This window comes from Somniosus microcephalus, chromosome 10 (assembly GCF_052327205.1).
Source record: "Somniosus microcephalus isolate GS21.2 chromosome 10, FLI_Smic_1.0, whole genome shotgun sequence".
Classification (NCBI taxonomy): domain Eukaryota; kingdom Metazoa; phylum Chordata; class Chondrichthyes; order Squaliformes; family Somniosidae; genus Somniosus; species Somniosus microcephalus.
This window is the reverse complement of record NC_140996.1, coordinates 187,890,655-187,904,677: the sequence shown is the minus strand read 5'-3', so window position 1 is coordinate 187,904,677 and position 14,023 is coordinate 187,890,655. Positions and strand designations below refer to the sequence as shown.

Sequence of the window (14,023 nt, the reverse complement as noted above, 5' to 3'; positions counted from 1 at the left end):
CAGGCAATCATTCCTTGGCATGTTACAGCAGATGTGTTTTCACTGCCTCCACTTCACAAAGGAGGCTGCCAATTAGCTAGGCCAACTCCTGGAATCCAACCCGCTGACAACAGCGGTACAAGTTTGATTCTGAGCTGAGAGAATTAGAATGCTGCGGAGATAGGTTTTGGTGGGCTGGAAGACATTTAAAACATCAGGTAAAATGTTCTTTAAACATCAGGTGAAAATGTCGAGAATAGTACCAGAGATGGCTTAGCTTGTGAGTAAACTGTTAACATTTAAAATCTTATGAATCACAAAAGCTAGTATTGGTTTCTTGTTTGAAACAACAATCAGACTGGATTAATTCCCTCCTTACAAGTGTCAGTTTGACTCAGTGGTAGCATTTAATTTTGAGTCAGAAAGTCGTGGGTTCATGCCACACTCCAGTACTTGTGCACAGAATCTAGTTATCACTTCAGTGCTGTAGTGAAGGAGTTCTGTATTGTCAGCTGTTAAACTGAGGCCCTATGTGGATGTAAAAGATCCCATGGCAATATTCAAAAAAGAGTGGCGGTGGGGGGGATTTCTCCTGGTATACTGGTCAACATTCAACCCTCAACCAGCACTGCCAAAGCACATTAACTGTTCATTTATCTAATTTTGTGTTTGTGGGACCTTACTGTGCACAAATTGTGTTTGCCTACAAAGAAATAGTGACTACATTTCAAAAGTAATTTATTAGCTGTGAAGCACTTGGGAATGTCCTGAGGATGTGGAAAATGCTATATAGATGCAAGTATCTTAAGGCTAAAGGGATCAAGGGATATGGGGAGAAAGCAGGGACAGGGTACTGAATTTGGATGATCAGCCATGATCTCATTGAATGGCGGAACAGACTCGAGGGGCCGAATGGCCTACTCCTGCTCTTATCTTCCATGTTTCTATGTAAGTACTTTCTAACTCTCTCACAAGTATTAGTTAACAAAAGATCTTAAAAATTTATTTTGCTAAATAAACATTTTCCCCCATTAATAGGACTGTACGGTAACTTTACGAGTCTGGCAGCACGTATTGGAAATTTGTTCATGTGCTCCCCATGATTTTCTACCAGTAAAATTAAAGGTCAGAATATCACAGACTGCAAATGCAGGAATTTCTGATGTGTGCTTGAATGCTGTTCTCACAGTCATTGCCTGATTTCAACTGATTGTTACCATAAGAAGAATAAGTTATTAAAAAGAGTTTCTCATGATTCATTACAGATCCATCTATCATTATGGGAGTTGCCATGTAATCCTGGGCCTGCAGACTTAGACCTCATAGAATCATTGAATGATACAGCACAGAGGGAGGCCATTCTGCCCATTATGCTGGCTCTTTGGTAGAGCTGCCCAATTAATCCCACTCCCCTGCAACCAGGCCTGTAACCAGATTGTAGCGACCTTTGTGTCAGCTGTGGCTCAGTGGGTAGCACTCTCTAGGTGGGAGGGGCTAGGAGTGAGCCAGGTGTGACTGGTTGCCTAATTGCAGCTGGGTGTTGGAGGAAGTTTTGTAAAAAGTTGGTGGAGGGTTTTGGGGTGTTGTTTTCAGGTTTTAGGGCCTTTTTGGCCCACAAAAAACAGCCAGATGGCTGCTGAGGGGTCCGGAGTGCTGGGCCCCTCAGAGGACAATATTCCCGAGAGGAATTTTATTAGGGAAGAAACTGTGGTGGGAAGGGGAAAAAAAGGCCCAAAGATTTGGGTCGGGACCTCAGGAGGTTTGGTAAAGAAAATATGGTGGTGGTGCAATGTGAAGATAAGAAGATTCGAGCCTGGGATATAATCCAGGCGGTTCATGAGGACTGTGGTGAGGGAAGCTGTTTTGTCTGCCGACCAAAACCAAATGTGGGATTTGAGGTGACGGTCAGTGGCCGTGAGGAGATGGAAAAACTGCTGCTCAGTCTGAAAGTTGGGGAGAAATTTTTGGAGGTGACTTTGCTATATTCAGAGGAGGTGGTGGTTTCATTTTTGAACTTGCCTGTGTACATTGAAGACGAAGTGCTGAGCAAAAAGTTGGAGTCGTGGGACATTAAAATCTGTTCCGAAATAAAGAGGAGGTACTATCCGGGAACACGGGTAGCAGACGGAACCCGGTATGTAAAGGTGCGGTTCCCAGAGGGGGTGAGGTCTTTGCCTTACAGTATGAAGTTCGAGACACGTGAAGGAGTACAGTACTTTCGTGTGCTGCACGATAACCAAGTAAAGGTGTGTTACTATTGTCTGGGACATGACCATCTCGTAAGAAACTGTCCTGATTTGTATTGTTACTATTGCGGTGAGTCGGGACACATCGCACGGAGCTGCAAGGCGGAGAGCTGTGGGGTGTGTCGTAAAGGCCCCGCCCGCTGTGAGTGTGTGGCAGAAGGGAGCGAAATGAGTGATGAGGAGATGGGAGAAGGAGCAGGAGAGGAGTGTGGAATGGCCGGAGGTGCGGTGCAGTCGGAGGATACAGCCGGTAAAATGAAGGAAAAAGGAGCACAGGAAGAGGCAGAGGTTGGCGGAGCGGAGATCGAGATGGAGATGGCGGAAAACACGGCGAGTGCTATGGAGAGGAATAAAGACAGCAGCGGGCAGCAAGGGTCGAGTGCAGACTCGAGCCTTAGTGCAGTTCGTCTCCCCCTGGGGAATCTGGTGTCTGCAGGGGGAGAGGAGGCAGGAGCGGGGTGTGTGGTGGAAGTGAGTACTCCAGGGAGAGGCGGGGAGTCGGATATTTTGGTGAGCGGGAGGGGGCAGGGTGGGGAGAGGGTGCAAGAGGCAGGAGCCTTAAAGGGACAGCAGAATGGGATCGGCAAGATAGAGACGTCAGAAGGGAACAATTTAGGTGCGCCATTGTCCCATGGAGTGAGGGAACAAGGTGCAAGGGTCAGAGGTAGCGATGTGGTCGAAGGGGGCGGCACAGTGGGAGAAACTGCGATAGCAGGAAGACTCTCTATGGGAGATGAAGTATCTGACGGGGAGCAGGATTATGTATCTGACGGGGAGCAGGCACAGGGGGTTGCAGAAGAGCTTGAGTGTGAGGAATTAGAGGGGGACAGAGACATGGAAGTCGGGGATGGGGTGGCATCATGTAGAAAGGGAAAGGTTAGTGAGGGGCAGAAGGAGGGAGAAAGGGCAGCTCCTGGGTCCAAAGTTAAGGCAAGGAAGAGGCTGAAACAGCAGGGAGGGGTCAAACAGGAGGGGAAAAAGAGCCGGAGGCTGCAGGAAAAAGCAACAGCTGCCCGAAAAGTTGAGAAGGAGCATGAGAGGAGGGAGGAGCCAGAGATTAAATGATGGGGAGATTATTGGGCATATTTCTCTTCTTTGGAGCCATGATTACATTGGTCTCGATCAATGTGAACGGACTGAGGGGTGAGAAGAAATTGCAACAGTTGTTGCAGGGTTGTAAAGGCACGGACTTGTTGTGTCTGCAAGAAACCTTTTGGGATGAGGATATTCTACAAAGAGTTCAGAAGGTTTGGAAGGGAGAGGTGTTTGCAAGTTGTGCAAACAATAACCGTAGAGGGGTGGCTGTTTTGGTGAGTCCGTCCATAGAAGAGAACGTTGCCTTCGTGGACAAGGACACTGAGGGAAGACCTTTACGGCTAAGGGTAAAATTGGAGGGATTTAATTGCGATCTCTTTAATATCTATGCACCGAACAACCATTGCAAGCGTCGCGAGTTTTTTCGGGGTTATTCACTGAAGTGGCAGAGGTGGAAAATCCTTGTATAGTGGGGGATTTTAATGTATTTTTATCTTAGATGGACATTTCAGCCCAGATGACCTTTAAAGAGGATAACTCCAGAGGGATAATTATAAAAATGATGGCAAATTTAAATTTGAGAGACTTATGGAGGGACCGGAACCCCATAAAAAGGGAGTTCTCCAGAGCAGGTTGGGTGGGTGATGTTTTAAAACAGAGCCGAATAGATTTTGCATTAATGCGGGAAGGGTTAAGTTCGGAGGTGATGGAGATTAATTATAAAGAAGTATTTTTTAGTGATCACTCGGCTTTGGTTCTTAGAATTAGGAACAGCAGAGTTAAGATCGGTTCAGGGGTGTGGATTTTAAACAATCAATACCTGAAGGAATGTGCTTATAAAGAAGGGATTATAAATATAATAAAGAATGCTCGGAAGGAACTTTTGTTCTTGAAAGAAAGAAGAGTTTGGTGGGACAATTTCAAATATGAGGTAAAAGTTTTTTCGGTACGTTATGGGAAAAAGAGGGCGGCAGCTAACTGGTATCGAGAAGAGAATATAAACAAAAGGTTTACGGATGTCTGTAAAGCAGTTGACGGAGGGGATAAGGGAGCTGAGACTAAGTTCCGGGTGCTAAAGGAAGAGTGGGAATTATTGCAAGCTGAAAAATGCAAGGGGGCCATTCTCCGTGCAAAGGCTAGAGATGCATAGATACATAGATACATAGAAGATAGGAGCAGGAGTAGGCCATTCGGCCCTTTGAGCCTGCTCCGCCATTCAATGAGATCATGGCTGATCATCCAAATTCAGTACCCTGTCCCTGCCTTCTCCCCATATCCCTTGATCCCTTTAGCCTTAAGAAATATATCCAACTCTTTTTTGAATATATTTAATGAACTGGCCTCCACCGCCCTCTGTGGCAGAGAATTCCACAGGTTCACCACTCTCTGGGTGAAGAAATTCCTCCTCATTTCAGTCCTAAATGGCTTACCCCTTATCCTTAGACTATGACCCCTGGTTCTGGACTCCCCGGCCATCAGAAACATCCTTCCTGTGTCTAGTCTGTCCAGGCCTGACAAAATTTTATAGGTTTCGATGAGATCCCCTCTCAATCTTCTAAACTCCAGTGAGTATAAGCCCAATCGACACAATCTCTCCTCATACGTCATTCTTGCCATCCCAGGTATCAGCCTGGTGAATCTTCGCTGCACTCCTTCCATGGCAAGAACGTCCTTCCTCAGGTAAGGCGACCAAAACTGCACACAATACTCAAGGTGTGGTCTCACCAAGGCCCTGTACAACTGCAGCAAGACATCCTTGTTCTTGTACTCGAACCCTCTTGCTACGAAGGCCAACATACCATTTGCCTTCTTAACCGCCTGCTGCACCTGCATGCTTACCTTCAGCGACTGGTGTACAAGAACACCCAGGTCTCTTTGCACTTCCCCTTCTCCCAATCTATTACCATTCAAATAATAATCTGCCTTCCTATTTTTGCCACCAAAGTGGATAACCTCACATTTATCCACATTATAGTGCATTTGCCATGTTTCTGCCCAATCACCCAACCTGTCCAAATCGTGCTGGAGTTTCACGACATCCTCCTCGCAGCATACCCTCCCCCCCAGCTTTGTGTCATCTGCAAATTTGGAGATATTACATCCAATTCCCTCGTCCAGATCATTAATATATATTGTGAACAGCTGGGGTCCTAGGACCGATCCTTGCGGTACCCCACTAGTCACTGCCTGCCACTCGGAAAATGACCCGTTTATTCCAACTCTTTGCTTTCTGTCCGCCAACCAGTTCTCTATCCAAGTCAATACCTTGCCCCCAATCCCATGTGCCTTAATTTTGCACGCTAATCTCTTGTGCGGGACCTTATCGAAAGCCTTCTGAAAGTCCAAATACACCACATCCACTGGTTCTCCCTTATCTATTTTACCAGTTACATCCTCAAAAAATTCCAGGCATTGGAGGGCGAAAGATGCACTAGATATTTTCTAGAGCAAGAGAAGCTGCGACAGAGATTATCGTTAATTGAGGAGTTGAAGGTTGGGGAGAAGATCATTCATGAAAGTGAGGAGATTTTGGAGGCGGCTAGCAGCTTTTATCAAGAGCCATATACAAAAGAAGACATTTCCAATTTGGAGATGGAGAAGGTTACTGCTTTTATTGAAAAGGGTTTAAAGGAGGATGAGAGAAGCATGTGTGATAAAGAAGTAGGATTAGCGGAAATAAAAATAGCAATAAGTGGAATGAAGGGGGGGAAAAGCCCAGGGTCCGATGGATTAAGTGCAGAATTTTATAAGGAATTTTTTGAGGTTTTAAGTCCATTGCTCTTAGAAGTTTTTAAGGAAATTAAAATTGAGGGAAGCCGGGCCCCATCTATGAGGAGAGGTATCATAAGCTTAGCTTATAAAAATAAAGGGGATAGACGGGATCTGAAGAATTGGAGGCCCATCACACTATTAAATGTGGATTATAAGATCTTGGCGAGGGTTATGGCAAATCGTTTGAAGGAGGTGTTACCGGAGATAGTTTGGCCCTCTCAGTCCTATGGAGTCATTGGCCGGGACATCGCAGACTCTGTGGTCTCAATCCAAGATGCGATAGAGCTCATGGAAGAGAGTGGGAGGGAGGCTTATGTATTAAAGATAGATCAAGAGAAAGCCTTTGATAGGGTCTCTCATGAGTTTTTATTGAAGGTTTTGGAAGCATTTGGTTTCAAGGAAAATTTCATTCAGTGAATAAGGATTTTTTATTCAAGCATATTTAGCTGTGTTAAATGTAATGGTTTTTTATCTAAGTATTTTCCGATACAGAGATCAGTGAGACAGGGTTGTCCCCTGTCCCCACTGCTGTACACATTGGTAGCAGAACCATTAGGTTACATGATGCGAAAGAAACAAGGTGTAGTTGGGATTGTGGTACCCAGTTCCGGGCTGGTGTCGGTGATACACCAATATGCAGATGACACAACCTTAACATTGAGAAATGGGGAGTCAGTGAGGAAAGCTATGGAGGTAGTGGAGGAATATTGTAGAGCTTCAGGTGACAGAGTGAATTATAGTAAGTCCCAATGCCTGGTTGCAGGGAGGGGTAGGGGGGAATGGTTGGGGGAATGTCCCTTTAAGGTGGTGGAGGTTTTGGAAGTTCTGGGGGTGCATATGGGGTGCAAGAAAGACAGGGAAGAAGTGGATCGATTAAATTGGGAACCGAAGGTTAGGAAAATTAAAAAGATTTTGGGAAGATGGGAAAGAAGGTGGTTGAAAGTGCAAGGAAGAGCGACAGTGGTGTCTGCTCTCCTGCTATCTAAGCTATGGTACTTATTGACGATGGAGGATATTCCTGAGTGGGCAGAAAAGTCCATCCGAGAGGCTTGTGTGAGGTTTTTATGGGAAGGGAAACCAGCCTTGGTGGCTTACAATACCATCATTGGACGGAGAAATCAGGGAGGACTCAACTTCCCAGATATTGATTTGAAGAAAAAATCCTTTAGAATCAAATGGGTGAAGAGATTTCTTCAGAAGTCAAATTCAAGTTTTTGGAAGAGTTGTTTTGAGCATTTTTTAAAACAAAGTGGGATAGGAGGGCAGGGGATATTGTATATGGAATACAATAATATGTTTTTGAAATCAATTAAGCTTCTCCCTAGGTTTTATAAGGGGGTTGTAGAGACTTGGGCTCAATTTTTAAAAAGTGTGCAGTTTATGCCCAAGGGGACTGAGGAATTTTTAGAACAGCCTTTATTTTTGAACAGGTGGGTCAACATCGAAGGAGAGGTTTTATTTAATCAAGCTTTTATAAAAGCTGGGATTATATCGGTGAAAGATGTATTATATGAGGTGATTCCAGGTTGGTTGCCGGAAGCGATAGTGAGGGACATGGTGTGGGAGGAGGATCAGGAGGTAGAAGGAAAAGCAATAGAAATCATGTATGAGAAGATTGTGAGGGCAATGCCACAGGATTGGATGGAAGAAATAAATGCGGAAATCTCCAAAGGAAGTAAAATGCGTCCTGCTTTTCCAAGCTTTGTACTGGAGAAAGGGGGAGAGTTAGTCCAATTTGACAACTGTAATACTCGAGATTTCTATGAGGTATTCAGAGAATGGAGATTCAAGACACCTGCTGGTCAGGAGTTTTGGCAGAGTATATACCCACAGCTGGACTTCAACAGGATTTGGAAGGGAGTGTGGGCGAATTTTAAATGCCCAGAATGGATTGAACTGGATTTCAAATTGGCTCATAACCGGATTTTTACCATGACGGCCTTGTGCAAGATTGGACGAGTGGAGGTGGCAACTTGCCCAATGTGTGGGACACAGGATGAGACTCTGTCCCATTTACTGGTGTTATGTCCGCAGTTAAATGACTTTAAGTACTATGTTCGACAGTTGTGTGAAGCTTTTTTGCTGGGTGGGGACCGAACAGCGAGAATGGGAATCCCGTGGGACTCAATTTTGAGATGGGGATTGCAGGAGAGTCTGCCAGAGTCTAGCGGAGCAGCAATTAATTTAATGTTCAGTTTGGCTAGATTCGTGATTGTGCAAAGAAGGAATGCTCTGTTTTTTAAGGGGAGGAGAATCAATCTAAAAGAGTATTTTAAATATAAGCTAAAAGACCATTATAAGGCTCTGTGGATGTTTTATTCAGAAAGGAATTTAAGGACAGTATTTTACAACCAATTTTTAAAGTACAATCGATTAATATATGTTACAGGTGACAAATTAAACTTCAGGTTTTGATGTTAAAATGTGGTGGCGGAATGGCTGTGCAGGGCGGTGGAATTGATTTGTATCATACAATGTAATGATCACGATGTTGTAAATGTTCTTAATGTTCAATAAAGTAATATAAAAAAAAGAAAAAAAAAGTGGGTAGTACACTTGCTTCTAAGTTAGAAGGTTGCGGGTTCAAGTCCCACGCCAGGGGCTACTAGCACATAAATCTAGGCTGACACTCCAGTGCAGTGCTGAGGGAGTGCTGCACTGTCGGAGGTGCCGTCTTTCGGATGAGATGTTAAATCGAGGCCCTGTCTTGGGTGGACGTAAAAGATCCCAAGGCACTATTTTGAAGAAGAGCAGTGGAGTTATTCCTGATGTCCTGTCCAATATTTATCCCTCAATCAACATAACAAAAACAGATTATCTGGTCAGTATCACATTGTGGAAGCTTGCTGTGTGCAAATTGGCTGCCGCGTTTCCCACATTACAGCAGTGGCTACACTCCAAAAAATTACTTCATTGGCTGTAAAGCGCTTTGAGACGTCCAGTGGTCGTGAAAGGCGCTAAATAAATATAAGTCTTTCTTTAACAGACACAACCTGTAGTGGCGCTTCTTAGTTTCCAAACAGGCAGGCCGCTGGGCTGTGGGGCTTTTAACATCGAGTAGACGCGTGTCGAAATAAAACGTTCCCAAACGTAGCTTTGTCTTTTAAATGGTTTACTATAACACTTAACAAACAGAATTACAAAGCAAACACGTATAAACGAACACGGTCAAAAACTGTACTGCTCCAAACCTCACAGCTTCTGCCTCTTTCACCACATGCAGTTTAAAACTGTAAGATGGCTGCACCCATGTGTGGCTTAGGGACTGTTCCATTGTGGCAAGAATGAAGGGGGTGTCGGACTATACTACTGGAGCAAGAAAATAGGGGGTTTCTTAATACAATAAGTCGTTCAGGTAAATTAACTGTATTATGCCATTTAGCCACTATTTTAAAGTATTTTCTTAAGCTTTTATGGCTCTTACATTCCGGCCCCTAATTGACTAGGCACATGAAGCATATCAATTACTCAAACATTAAGAGTCATAAACTAATGAGTTCAACATATTTACAATACAAGTGTCCACTTTTTTCTTTCGTTCAGGAGCTTTTCACGCTGCTTCTTGTAGCAGGCAGAGCTTTGTGATCGGTCTCTCCAGGGTACTGGTCTTGGTTTGCAAACAGACGCGACGAACGACGCCTCTGGAGTCTGGCATGGTCTTAATTATTTTTCCCATCAACCAAGAATTTCTAGGGGCTGAATCATCCACAATTAAGACAATGTCTCCGACGATGAAGTTTCTCTTTATTTTGGACCATTTTTGACGCTCCTGTAGCAGAGGTAAGTATTCTCTTGTCCATCTGGTCCAGAAGAGGTCTGACATATACTGAACTTGCCTCCACTTCCGACGGGCATACAGATCTTCCTTTTTGAAGACTCCCGGGGGCATGGCTGGCTGTGTTTTCAACAACAACAGGTGGTTCGGAGTCAGGGCTTCGAGGTCATTGGGATCATCTGATGTCTTAGTTATCGGTCGGTCATTAATGATGGCTTCGACCTCGCACAGAACGGTTTGGAGTCCCTCGTCGTCCAGCGCTTGCTGCTTCAGTACAGAACTGAGTAGTTTTCTTACGGTGCGTATCTGTCTTTCCCAGACACCTCCGTGGTGGGATGCAGCCGGAGGATTGAAGATCCACTTAATTCCTGTTTGCATCATGGCTTCCTGTATTTTAAGCTGATTCCAACCTTCAATAGCTTCCCGTAGTTCTCTCTCCGCTCCGACGAAATTAGTGCCATTATCAGAACGCATAATGGACACCTGTCCTCTTCTACAGACAAAGCGCCGCAAGGCGTTAATACAGGAATCAGTGTCAAGCGTGTGTGCCACCTCAATATGAACTGCTCTGATGGTCAAACAAGTGAAAAGCACACCATATCTCTTGACAAGGCTCCGTCCTCGCTTTACCTCGAAAGGCCCGAAATAGTCCACCCCTACGTTTGTAAATGGGGGCTTGTCTGGTAACAAACGGTCTTCAGGCAGATCTGCCATTTTCTGCTCCCCAGCTCTAGCGTGTAACCGTCTGCAAACAATACATTCAGAGAGTATTTTTCTTATTACGGAATTAGCTCCTGGAATCCAGTATCTTTGTCTTAGCTTCGCAAGCACGTGATTCCTCCCACTGTGTCCAATACTCTGGTGTATATGCTGAAGAATGAGAGTAGCAACCCGGAGGTCCTTAGAAAGGATAGCAGGATGCTTGGCCTCCTCTGGCATAGCAGATTTGTTTAGTCTCCCTCCCACCCTCAGTACTCCATCTTGCAGTGTGGGGTCCAGCTTGTAGATATGACTACCTTTCTTGATTGGAGTATTTTGCTGTAGAGCTTCGGTTTCTTCTGGGTATCTTTGTCTTTGACTGAAGCAAACTATCTCCTTCTCAGCCTTGGCCAAATCCTCCACGGTCAATGAATTCTTGCTCAATGTGGTCTTGTGCTGATGCATATACTGCTGTAGAAGCATTCTCTGCTTATCAGGGTTACTTTCAGACTGACTGATAGTGGCTCGGTACTCTTTTCTCTTACCGCTCAGGTGTAGCAGCAACTCTTTCAACCTTAGAAACCATGCAACTGCTTTCCTCAACTGGTGCCATCCTGAGAAATGGTTAACAAGCTTGTTCACTGTGTCAAAGTTCTCTTTCGTAGTTATGAAATTTACTGTGACTGATCTCTTGACTTCGACGTCGTATTCAGTAATCTGACTTGGCATATCTGGTCTTTCTGGCCATGATCTCTCTGTTTCCAGCAGATAACTTGGGCCTTGTATCCAAGTTTCACTCCTCATGAAGTTTTCAGCCTTCAATCCCCGTGAGGCTTGATCTGCTGGGTTTAATGAGGTGTTTACATACCTCCATTGAGATGGTTGTGTAGCTTCTCTAATGGATGAGATTCTGTTTGCTACGAAGGTCTTGAAGCGTATCTTCTCATTCTCTATATACTTCAGCACCGTCGTGCTATCCGTCCAGAAGACAGATTCTTCTAATGGGAGCTGTAACTCTTTACGCATCACCTGGTCAACTTTAACTGCAACAACTGCTGCCGTCAATTCCAGTCTCGGGATGGTGACCTGCTTCAGCGGAGCCACCCTGGATTTTCCCATGAGGAAGGCACAATGTTTCTGGCCCTGTTGATTTGTCAGCAAGAGGTAGGTAGCTGTGCCATAGCCGTCCTCACTGGCGTCCGAGAAATGATGTAGTTGAGCCGTCTTTGTAACTCCAAAACTCGCGGGCTTGATGCATCTACTGACGTTGAAGCTAGAAAGTTGTTGCAAATCTGTCAGCCATCTGTGCCATCTCTGAGCTTGACCTTCTGGGATATCTTCATCCCATCCTCTCTTGTCTCTACACAGCTCTCGTAGGATCAGCTTCACCGGCAGAATGAGTGGTGCCAGGAATCCGAGAGGGTCGTAGATGGAACTGACCACGGAGAGAATCCCTCGTCTTGTGGATGGTCTTTCGTTCACCATTATCCTGAAGTTGAACGTGTCTGACTCGATGCACCATTGTACACCAAGAGCTCTCTCGATAGGAAGGACATCGTGGCTCAGGTCCAGATCTTTGACTTCAGTGGCTCTTTCCTTTTCTGGGATAGAAGCTAGAACTGCTCTGCTGTTGCTTATCCACTTAGTCAGATGGAATCCTCCATTCGAACACAGAGTTCTAAGGTCTCTTGACAGTGCGATGGCATCGTCTTCTGTTGACACGGACTTCAGACAGTCATCGACATAAAAGTTTCTGAAGATTGTCTCCACAGCCTCGGATGGTGCTTTGCCCTTGCCATCTTCTGCAGTTTTTCTGAGAGCGTAGCTTGCACAGCTGGGAGATGATGTGGCTCCAAACAGGTGTACGGCCATTCTACATTCCACCATCGCTTCACTAACGTCGCCATCTGGCCACCAAAGGAAACGCAGAAGATCAGCATCTTCGTCAGGGATTCTGACTTGGTAGAACATTGATTCTATGTCTGCCATCATGGCAACGAGCTCTTGTCTAAACCTAGTCAAGACGCCAATGAGGGTATTAGTAAGATCAGGACCTTGAAGCAGCTGGTCATTCAATGAAGTTCCTCTGAATGAGGCGGCGCAGTCAAACACTACACGGATCTTTTTCTTCTTTGGGTGATACACCCCGTGATGAGGAATGTACCAGACCCTTCCATCGTCTCTGTTCAACTGTTCTTCGGGCACTTTTACAGCATAGCCTTTCGCTATGATGTTTCTCATGAAGTCTTTGTAGTCTTCGTGAAAGTCGGGGTTCTTGTTCAGCTTTCTCTTTAGACTGATGGTGCGTTGCTCTGCTATGCAGCGATTGTTCGGCATCTTCGCGGTCTGTCTTCTCAGTGGCAAACCAATGTGATAGTGGCCATCAATGAACTGTGTAGACCTTGTCATCAAACCCATGAACTGATGGTCTTCTTGTGACATCTCTGTCTTTTCCTCACAGCTGCGTTCTGAGAAGTCTGCGTTGAACTGCTGTATCAACAGCTCTTCAATGCTTGCGATAGAGATGCGATTAACTGTGACGTTTTGTCGTTCCTCCTTGTTCGACTTGTGGCCATCATCTCTCCTTACCGGTCCATTGATTACCCATCCAAGGGCTGTCCTGACGGCGTAGGGTCCGTCATCCTTGCTGTTTATCACCTGCCATGGCTCCATAGTTTTGTAGGCATTGGTTCCAATTAATAGGCCAATTTCTGCTTCAATGTATGGGAGACGCACCTTTTCTAGGTAGGGCCATCTATCCACATCCTTCTGCAGGGCTAGGTTCCCTATTCTAACAGGAATCTCCCTCTGTGTGAAAACATTAGGCAGGTCTATGAAGTCCTTCTCTTCAAGTCCACACACTTCTAGGTCTGACAGGATATAGCTTTGCATTGACTTCTCATGACCCATGGTGCGTAATAGGATTTCTGTTCTTCTGCCTCTAACGTTCAGCTGTCGCATGAGTGATTCTGTGCAGAACGTTGCTGAACTACCTGGATCCATGAAGGCGTAAGTCTCCACAACCTTCTCGCTCCTCTTAGACTTGATCCTTACTGGTACGATGGCAAGAATACAGTCACTGTCACCGGCCCCAGTGAGTCCACAAGTCTCTGGTTCTAGCGACACCAGAGCACTTGAAACAACCTTCTCGTCGGTATTGTTTTCTTCACTCTTCTTAGAGACTTGTTCTTCTTTATGGATATGCAGCAGACTGGGATGTTTCCGAGTGCACTCTCTGCATGTTGTTCTTTGCTTACAGTTTCTACTCAGGTGCCCCTGAGAGAGACATCCAAAACATAGGCCGTTGTACTTCAGGAATTCGATTCTGTCCTTATGTGGCTGTGCTTTGATGTCGCTGCAGAAATCCAATGTATGATTCTTCTGGCAGAATAAGCATGGCTTCTGAAAGGCATTAGCAGGCGTCACTGTGCTGCTGTTTTTGGGAGATGAGTTCTGGGGCCTTTCTTCCTCGGCCTGAGTGACGATAGTTGCAAAGCTGCTTCCCCTGGGACCACCT

At 45.3% G+C, this 14,023-nt stretch overlaps 1 protein-coding gene across 1 annotated transcript in view; it reads right to left on the bottom strand.

Moving 5' to 3' along the window:
* Positions 1-14,023, bottom strand: part of kl (klotho) — a 191,025-nt gene that overhangs the window by 8,976 nt on the left and 168,026 nt on the right. The gene's annotated exons all lie outside the window — the stretch shown is intronic.